Source organism: Tachysurus fulvidraco, chromosome 6, assembly GCF_022655615.1.
Source record: "Tachysurus fulvidraco isolate hzauxx_2018 chromosome 6, HZAU_PFXX_2.0, whole genome shotgun sequence".
NCBI classification, from domain to species: Eukaryota; Metazoa; Chordata; class Actinopteri; order Siluriformes; family Bagridae; genus Tachysurus; species Tachysurus fulvidraco.
Window position 1 is genome coordinate 13,903,395 of NC_062523.1, and position 11,012 is coordinate 13,914,406.

An 11,012-nucleotide genomic window follows, 5' to 3' on the forward strand; every position below is an offset into this window, starting at 1 on the left:
ACTGGTAGGACAATTAAGATTCAAACTGCTGGCAGAACAGTTACATGCCCATTTCTCTCACTAGGAACGGAAGATGGAAAAGGAGTAAGGAGAAGTGGAAAGGAGAGAGGAAAAAGGGAGCTGCTCAAAGCTCTGCACTTTTCTTTTATTCAGTAAATTCTGCCCTGTTCTATTTTACCTGAAATGTTCTTTTGCCTAAGGTTCCTGTGTTATTAATGTACTTAATGTTTAAAAAAGGGACAGCTCAAAATTCTTTTGTTTAATTTTTTTCCTTAACGATTAAAAGCACTTTTATTTAATACAAAAGATTCTGAATGTTTTACATTACTTGAAATATAGGCCCTAAGTTCAAGCTGCTCAAAGCTGTGTTTGCACTTTTTATTTATTTTATTCAGAAGAAATTCAGTGTCTGTTGTCTGTTACTTGACATGTAGTAAAGACAACTACAGGATTGTTTTCCATTCAAGTGCCATACAAGTTCAGACTTTGAAAACACTTGAAATTTAACAATAAATTATATAGAAATGTGTGCATTATTGATTTTATTAACATGAGGGTACACTATTTTAAGTGACAGTATAAGATTCGGACCTTTGCTGGGAGGAAATTTTAGTAACTGGACCTCGTTGAATTTTAATTGAATACCCCTGCTCTAGTAAAACAAAATTATTAAAAGAACACAAAATTGGTTTAGAAAGCTATCAGATAGACTTTAACAACATATTAGGACTGAAGACGTTGAGCTCTGTACCAACATAAGAACAGAAATAATATAAAATAACTGAATCTGTTTTCTTTGATTATATAACAATAAACTATTCTTTTCTGAGCAGATTATGAGTTCAGAGCTTTGCTTCAATGTTATTTATCTGATTTATGCTTTTAAGCACAACCGCATTTCTCCTATGCCTTTGATACAGCATGCTTGGACATATTTCAACCACTCGTGTCCCGTACAGGGAAAGTAAGTCGCTCATCACACTTAATGTATCAAGTCACTAAATCACTGATAGAAGAAAGACTTTGGTCTGGCAGCCTGCTTTCACCTGCAGCAATATTCTTCTTTTGATCAGAGGTGGGATTTTTCTCCTGATGCACTACGGTGACACAGCCACAGCTTTGTTCTTGGCCCTCTGATGAACGGTTTTAACTTCTTTCATAAGCTTTAAGGGATCCATGCCAAACAGTTGTAATATTTTAACAGCGCAGTCACATGAACAGGCAGGAAGCCCAACTTTACTAACACTGCTGAGCCTGGAGCTCTGTAGGCTGCTTCTCTGTGGATTTGTTCATGCAGGAATAAACACTGTATGGGTGATTCCATCTGGGTGCAAGTCTCTCTCTCCCTCTGTCTCTCACTCTCTCTCTCTCACACACACACAAACACACACTCTCTCACACTTTCACACACACACACACTCACCAAGTAGCAGTTTTATGACAAGCAACCGGAAGCCACACTCTCACCGAGTTGATGGCACCAGGAGTGCAGATGAAAGCTGCAACCAAGCACATAAAAGGCATCTGTATCGAACTTAAATTTACTTCTACAGCAATTTACGAAAGATTTTATCACCAGAAAAATAGGTGATGGCAGGAAAGTAATCCAGACTGACCTCATCTTTCATACACAAAATCTTGGTTGCATTATACAGAATGCACACTTTCTCCACTCCGTACATCCTAAAGTGACATCCTGAAACGCTAGGCTACTTGTTATCCATGTTACAGTTCAGAGGCAGCATCGGTAGTTTTGCCTAAAACTAAAGCTTCAATTTTGTGGTTTACAGCATGATGTTCTCTAAGGCACCCTGGATTCATGCTGACGAGTTGTTCAGCAAGGTAAGAGCCCATGCCGGTTATCCCAGCTGTGCACTGTTAATGGCATGGCTTTCAGCAATCTAAACACTTCATCTGAATTGCTTGACTGAATATTAATTTACATAAATGGCTATGTAATCCTTTGCATTGGATAAGAGCAATGCTTAGTGAGAGTGGAAAGAGAAGAAGAAGAAGAAAAATATCCACACAGTTTAAGCGTGCTACTGGCATAGTAACATGGCTTTCACACATTCAGATCCACTGTGGGATTTAGTGTGGGTTAGTGAAAGATAAGGGCAGCGGAATTGCTCAGATGCAATTACACTAGCTCTGAATCACTTCACCAGAGGGTGCAGAACACTGAACCCCCACAATGGTCATGCCAGTAAGCTCAGTGAATGGGGGAAAAAAGCATTTCAATAAAGCACAATTATTACCCTCAGGCCAGAGATATACCTGTCTACCCAAAGCGGAGCAGAAAGAGCCTTCAAAGCTTAACTAAAAGATTAAGGTAAAAAAAAAAAATCCTCATTTTATGATATAAAATAAATGTACAATATAGTAAACTCCAAACTCAGAAAAATGTAGTTTGGTATGTCAACGGCTCACAATCGCATTGAGGGTATGAGATTGAGCAGGGGAAGACATTCACTGTAGCTTCTATTGTATTTACACGTAATTAGGAGCAGATTTTAAACGTCAGATTGATGATCATTATCTCATGCCCTTTGTTTAACCCACATCGAAGTTCTCCCACATGAATACCTTTTAGCGGAGACAACAATAAGCAAACAGTCAACGAATTAACGGAGTCTGGACTGTCGACAGTAATGAGCACATTTAACCCAGACAAAGACTTCAAAACCCAGGAGTCTCACAAAGTGGCCAGAGTATTTGGCAATTGAATGACTCTAATGTCCTAAAAGTAGTTGTATTCAATTTCTCCTGCTACACCACCTATACAATAGATGCTAGGACTCTTGTGTGATTGTTTAAACCGATCTGTAAAGTAAAAAAAAAAGACAGAACTTAGCACAGGAAGTGCCACATTGAGGAGTGGCACAGCGAGATTTCATTTTTAAAATTATTCTTTGTTCAACGCTGGAATTAATTTCACACATCGATACTGCCAGCATGCTCTTATTGACCTCATGGTGTGGCAGAATGTCATTGCATGTCAATGCAGAAGAATCAATTACCGCTGGCTTTTATTAAAACACCCCCAAGACTAAGCTTTTCCAAATAAATGTCAATACCTAGAAGCCAGACTCAGAAATATAATTAAACACAATTTACCCCCTCCTACCTGCATACAAGCATGTGTGTGACTAATAAACACTAGCACATCCTAACATGGTTAAGAGTGATTACATAGAGAATTGAAACCGCAATGATGGATTACTTCCTCTTGGCAATAAAGAATGTGGAAATGCATTTGCTAACTTAAAAACAAATGAATCCCCTGAGGATCGTGAACTACTAAATACCAAGGTGACAATGCTGTCCAGAACAGCCGTGTTCTATAAAACACCTGAGACTTGCAGAGAAAACGTCCCAGAGAAAAGGTCCTACTCTGGAAGCAGCCTTACTGAACTGATTCAAATGCATCAGCAAATCTGTTACTGATTTAAAAAACACCTGTGAAAAAGCGAGAGAAAGCACGCTCTTGCTTCTCACAACTACACAAAAGAGTCCTGCTTTGTGAAAGGCAGAGGGGGAAAAAAAACACTCTAGAAAGCATTCTGTATCAAACCTTAAAAAACGCTTTTCTCCAAACGCAGCAAGCAGGCAGCTGAAAGGTATCTCACAGAGAGAGATGGCAAGAAAAGTTTAAAACACTGCCCAGTTCTCACGCTCCCACTTGACAAGTGCTTGGAGACTGGGTCAGGTTTTTCCCCATTTCTCTTTTTATACATCCATGTGCCAATAAGCACAGCCCTACGAGCTTTTACTGCAGAATGATACTGACGATATAACACATTAACAATTGTGACCAATTATAATACTCTTTTCCAAAATACTACCCAAGATTAAAAACAATTCAGATTTGACATTTGCAAAAAATGTAAGCTGGGTCCTTTTGAGCCACACAGGACAGTTAAGAGACTGGCACTGTGGCAGCAGCTGGTAGTTGAGCGCCCAGCTGAAAGTGTAATTGAAACCAACATGTGGCAGGATCAGAGAGAGATGGATTACAGATTTTTTTTTCCTGATGGATAATGAACTGAAATGTTTTAGGAAAGAGAGGGACATGAAACGAGAAGGAATCTTCAACATACGGTACAAATCTACCCAAGGGAGTTATATTTAAATATGTTACACTGGAATAATGAATTCAGAACAAATAACTATGAAACCTGCAAAAAAAAAAAGTGCTGAATAAAATCCAACATCGAACTCACACCTGAGCTGAGAATCTACCCCACAACGCTGGTGCTTTACAACAGACATGTTACCACTGTGCTAGTCAACAATACATGTCTTAAGTGCCTAAATTTAAAACTATACTCAAAATTCCCATCAGTGCAGCATCCTCATGAGATTTCACAGTGTAATTAAATTAAATTTGGTACAAACAACAAAATAAAATAAAATTTTGGTGATAAGCCCGTTTTTCTTAAATCTGACATATGTTACAGCATTATTTACCAAAAATGACTATACAGTACAACATCTCAAATATTTCTCTTTGCTATTCTAAAACAAGGGCAATGTAGTAGTAAGTAATGTGTTTGCTTTAGTAATGTTCGCCTGACCCGGTAAGTTCCCCTTAAGAAATTAAATCTGCATGGTTGAATAATTCAACAAAATTTCATACATGATGTTTGACAAATCGATACTATTAATAATATGCACTTCACAATTAGTAAAGCAAGTCCATCCAAATATTTTTTATGTCGTAAAAATGAAAGATTTTCAGCATGACCTTAATAACCCATTTTAAAAGAAATGCAACTTCCCCATAAACCCAATGTCAACAGCAGTAGAGGGTTTGCCAGACAATTTAGGAAAAGCATCTTGTGTGTAAAAGGTTAAGAAAGTGATAAAGTCAGCAGGAAATGACCCAGAGCCTTAATATATGGAATCAGAACAGTCTCATTACACATAAAGGCAGAAAACATTCATTTATTTTCTACTGCTTATCCAAACTACCTCAGGTCACGGGGAGCCTGTGCCTATCTCAGGCGTCATCGGGCATCGAGGCAGGATACACCCTGGACGGAGTGCCAACCCATAGCAGGGCACACACACTCATTTACTCATGCAATCACACACTACGGACAATTTTACAGAGATGCCAATCAACCTACAGTACCATCCATGTCTTTGGACCGGGGAGGAAACCGGAGTACCCGGAGGAAACCCCCGAGGCACGGGGAGAACATGCAAACTCCACACACACAAGGCGGAGGCGGGAATCGAACCCCCAACCCTGGAGGTGTGAGGCGAATATGCTAACCACTAAGCCACTAAGCCACCGTGCCCTCCAGGCAGAAAACACAAATCAGTTATTTCTTGACGTACTGTATGACTATACAGTATACATCCTCAAACATTTAAACATACTGACCACAAAAACCCACTAATGTAGATGTCTTTTAGCATACAGTCCCCTCTGAATATACTGGAAGGGCAAGGCAAATTCTTTTGTTCTTGCTATACGATAAACATATTTGGGTTTAAAATCAGTAGAGGAACATGAGATGGATCAGAGGTTTTAAATATCCTGATATTTACATCTAGTTGGATTAAGCAGCTTGGAACCTTTTGCTTGAGCCAACTCATTTCTATGCATCCAAAATATGAGTTTCTTAGAATGTTTGAACAATTAATAAATGAATGAATGTCTAGGTTTCACATGTGAAGACTGTATTTGCTCTTGAATAAAAGATTAAAAAAAGGTGTGAGTCAGGACATATGAGCTTGGGTGTCATGGCTTTGGTTTGCACAACTGCTTCCAGAACAGACTCACTAATCTTTATTGATGATGTAACTCATCAAGGCAGAAGAATGAATTCAGAAGAAGTCTACAGAAACATTCTGTCTGCCAATTTACAGGGAAATGCATCCATTTTAATTGGGAGGAGCTTTATTATGCAGCAGGACAATGACCCAAAACACAACAAAGGACTTCATCAGGGGGAAAACGGTTTCAGACTAGCCAAGTCATTCAAAAGACCTTAACACAACTAGCCTGAGGAGAGGGTTTCCATGCTTGCATAGTACGATGTTTTTTTTATTTTTCAGTGTTAATTCTTGTGTATTTTTTCAAATTCTTGCATTTTTCCTGTTGTTTGGACGTTGGCCATGTTGTTAATCCTGTCTTCTATTTTGCAGGTCAAATAATAACTACATTATTACATACATACATACAAACTTCTTGATTTGACTATAAACACACTGCTGTAAACAAGGAGCTGTGTACTTATGTACATGGAGGGAATTGGAGACCTCCCACTCCCAAACACTATGTTTCCTTCACCACTATAATTTGAGCCCTTTTAGCCCGGGTTTATACTTGACATGCATGTGGCAATGCAAACATTGTTCACATATTTGCCTGCATACTTTATGCACATCTACAGGAATAAGAGTGACATCCACTCGGCTGGCATATCAGAGACCAAACATGTCTGGCATATTTCCATGTCAAACCTAAAAATGTTTACAGATCTCATGCCAGGTTTTTCAGGACACACATTTGTCTCTGTGCAGCAGCAGGAAGATGTTAAACACGAGGACAAGCTGTTTGTCTTTCTATTAACACCAATGTTGTGTGTTTATGCCCTGCAGTTTAAATCGAAAACAATTGCATTACTTACTAATAAATTATTTACTAATCTAGAAAATCCAGACAACCGGTATACAAAATTGATTTTTTAGTAGGTTCAGAAGGAAACATTCATATTTGAACTTTAAACACAAATTCAATTAGGGAGATATTTAAATGTTACTGCACATGTGCACACTAGTAAGTGGTAGGTCAGGGGTTAACTGATCAGAATGTTGCAAGTTTGAATCCCAGAGCCACCAAGCTGCCACCGTTGGGCCCTTTAGCAAGGCCCTTAACCCTCAACTGCTCGGTTGTGTAAATGTAAATTGTTCAGAATAAGGGTGTCTAACAAGTGCAGTAAATGTATTTCAGCTCAGATTGCATATAATCTGCAATAAGTAAGGAATCTTTCTTACACAATTGCATAAGAAGAACACTCAGAGTATCCTAATATCCTAGACCCGTCAGAACGTAACATGAATGCAAACTTCAGTACAGCTTCTAATCAGATTTCATCACCTTTATTGTGTTTCTAACAAGCCATGAATTTTGTCAGGCTTTGAAAAATGCCCATCAAATGTACTAATTAAACAGATTGAGAAGCTATTATTAGATATTGGATTTCTATTAGATATTTATATTTATTTATAGATATATTTGAAGATATATTATTATTATTATGCTTAAGAATTATTATCTGGATATCCATCCAATATCACACGTAATAAAAAAATAAACATAAAGCAAGATCTCCCAATGATGGGTTGGGATTGTTTTTTGGCCCAGCATTCATTACAGTCCAAAAGCAAAAACGTTGATAATGTGTTCAAATGTTCATGCGTTAATTTTCCCATTTACAAATTATCAACCTTTGCCAATCTGACATCTGTTGCTGTATGTTTTACTCTATTACTACTGAAGTGAAGGTTTTTCATTCTGATTGAGCTATCAGTCAGATTAGATAATTAGACTGCATGCAAACACAGCCAGCAGCCAGGCAAATAGGCTACACATTGAAATATGATTTATCAGCTTTATAATCTAGAACAAGCTAAGCAATTGAACAAACCAGTCAACACATTTTTGACACTGGTTGAAGTCCTTATGATGGAAATCCAAGCTATAGCTTATTGATCTAAACTGTGCAGTGTGCACTGAAAGGCCACTGTGTGATGGCCTTCATTTATGCCATGAGGGTAGATGAGATGCAATTGATTAATGTGGAAATCTCACTGGATGGTTTAAAATCAGTACTCAGTAACCTGGTAGAAAAGAAATCTCAAAATTCACAATCAAAAGCAATGAAGTCTACACATGTATAAAGCTGGGCATATTTATAAATGAGGATACATCGTTAAAAACTACATGCAAGCCCATCGGTTTCCATGGGAATAAACTTGCGTACATTGTTTATTAATAAATAAGTCAGTGCCCAGTCTGGCTCAAGGTGACATGTGAACCCGACTAGGTGAATCTGAAAGTCTAATTCTCAGCATCATTTCTACAATAGCATGCGTGAGTGAGCAATTCTTTCACCTCTATTTCTAACGCAGCACCTTTTCCTCCTTATTCCTGCTGTTCTGAGCGCAAGTGCGCCGGTAAAGACTGTGGCTTATGGACACAGGAATGACACTCGGATTTATGCACTTTAAATAAGCCAGGAAATCATGCATATGTCACTGATAAAACCAGCAAACAAAGTTGATCAAATAGAAACAACGTCCGATCTTAAACGTGTCCAGTATCCAGAGCAACTCCGTTTGCAGAAAGTCCTTTTAAAGCAAACTACAGTCTTTGCAACGCTTTCATTAAACAAGCAAATCAGGAAAACAATAAAATATTAACCAATTCACTGTCACTCATTTGCGCTCGTGCCAACATCAAAGCAAATCAAAGCACATCAAAGGCATGAACATGACCCGACCGAGTCCTCTTCTCTACAGGTATTCGGCTAAGTCTCCGCTCAGTCTTACGCAAGATTCGATGAAGCTTCAGTACACTGTATGCAGTCATCTGCAGAAAGTATGTTTAAGTCGTTCCGGTGTTAGAAACAGAGAATGCATTTACCAGAAATATGTGTGCGCGTGCTCCTGCTCTCTATGGCACCCTGCGCTCCGTTCAGCATCTCAGAACGACAGACCGCTGCGCGCGAGGAATGCTGATGGCGCGGCGCGCGCCTCGCCCAGACAAGAAGCTCAGCCAATCGGAATCGCTTCTCAAGATATTACAGCCAATCCCCTGCTCTGAAACGTTAGCTCTTTTGCATAGCAAGGTTGATTGGCGATGTGAAGTCATTCAAAGAAATTTAGAAAGGAATAGTTTTATTCCTAAAGTGTGCAATTATACAAAATGAGGAATGGGTTTATAACCAAACTCCGAAATCAAAGACCAAATGGATCACGTATTAAACTATAGTTTAATTTGACCACAGAGTTAATTGACATGGTGTGTGATTAATTCAGTAATAGATGTCCCTGTTTATATGTAGGTGAGGTGAAGAGTTGTCCAGATTAAAGCACACTAATCTAGTTAGGAAAGACAGACTGACATAACGGTGAGTGCATCAGTGATGTAAGTCAGGTTACCACCTTAAAGAAATAGTTGGCAAATGGCAATTTTTTGTGTCATTGATTTGACAAAATCAATGACAAATTTAGCTAGAGCAACTTACATTTTTATTTCAAGTTATACAACTGAGTGTTAAGGGCCTTGCTCAGGGGCCCCAACAGTGGCAGCTTGGCGGACTTGGGATTCAAACTCATAACCTTCCGATCCAACACCTTAACTGCTAGGCTATCATGTCCTGAATGTCCCATGTCCCACTGCCTGTTTGCATATAGAAGTAAAATATACTGAATATAATATTTTGTTAGAAAAGATAGCACTGGGAGATATTCTGCTGTGGTCAACCTATGTCCCCCATGGGACGTTACATCAAGTAAATCTGGATTACATTGCCACCTCACAGCTCCAGGGTCCCCAGGTCAGAACTAAGCTCAGGTTACGGTCTGTGTTTAGTTTCTGTGCATGTTCTCACTGAGCCCATGTGGGTTTCTTTCTGTGTGTGTGTGTGTGTGTGTGTGTGTGTGTGTGTGTGTGTGTGTGTGTGTGTGTGTGTGTGTGTGTGTGTGTGTGTGTGTGTACGTGTGTGTGTGTGTGTGTACGTGTGTGTGTGTGTGCATAGTGCCAAAGAACCTAGAGAACAAAATTTGCCTGTGTTGGAGCGCCAATGAACTGACATTTAGTCTGTTTGCAATCATGTTTAATATAATGTGAAACAGATGATATTTAAAGGATAATTCTAAAATGACATTAAGCCTCCCTGATTGCATTTTAACAGCGTCAATTCATTTACCTGTGAATGGAATTAACACTCTAGTTAGTCCTCATTCATTCAAGATAGAAGGCACAAGTGGATTAGAAGAGTTTTGTAGTAAGGAATTTTCTATGATAATGTTGCACAAGTCTGTATGTCTAGAGAGGAAATTGTATTGTACTGTACCTACTGTCATAAAATATTACAGATTTATGAAACTATATCCTGATTTTCTCATCACTTCCTACAACTCATTCATGTGGTTTAATTGGCGCGCTGAATAGAACTAATTAAGCAAAATTAAAAATTACCCCAAAGGCGACAGCTAGAACTGTTGTCACCAAGCAGTCTAACAAAGACATGTTTTCAGACAATCTCTGTCTATGTGATAACTGACTCAATGTGGCCTGACAGCCACTTAATGGAAGATAGGTTTTTGGCTCAAAGATTGTGCTCTTGGCAAGCTTATGAAAGAATAAAGACAGTTCATATGGTCTTGAAATGGAGGATTATTGAACATGAACTGCACTTGAGAATCCACTGAATTGTAAGGGAGAAGGCAGAAAAAATCTGAACTCAACTGGACAGGGTTCTTTTCACCTGCTTTTTATTCCCTGAATCCAGATGAACTCAGCCCCTATGCAGATACAGCAATGAGGATTACAGCATAGAGCTTCAAACTGAATTGAACACAATATGCAACACATGCTTACAGACCGATTATATATACAAGGAACAGGACTATCAATGTGATTAAGTTCTTAATTTAATATTCTATTTTATATTATGTGGTATATTTTTAAAATTATATAATTATAAATGATTATTTACAGTATATAATAAGCTGTTTCACATAACAGATGCTCATAGCTGATAGTCCACGAGACACAATATTAACAGAATTTATACAACTACAGTATTTTGTTATGCAGATGATCAGCGTGTCAGGACTCAGCCTGGACTGTTGACCATGTGCCTTTGTTTACATTCCTCGTCACATGTCTGCCCCGCCTTCGTCTGCCCCGCCCTGTCTCCACACCTGTTCCTAATCGTGTCTCATTGTCTTTTGTATTTAACTGTACTTGCCTTGTGCAGCGCGGA

General features: G+C 38.7%; 1 protein-coding gene across 1 annotated transcript in view; it reads right to left on the reverse strand.

The window, feature by feature from the left end:
- b3galt1b (UDP-Gal:betaGlcNAc beta 1,3-galactosyltransferase, polypeptide 1b) overlaps positions 1-8,764 on the reverse strand; it is a 102,763-nt gene extending 93,999 nt beyond the window's left edge. The window contains exon 1 of the mRNA XM_027164876.2: positions 8,663-8,764. The gene's annotated coding sequence lies outside the window, so the exon portion shown is untranslated. The remainder of the gene's footprint in view (positions 1-8,662) is intronic.
- Positions 8,765-11,012: the final 2,248 nt, after the last annotated feature.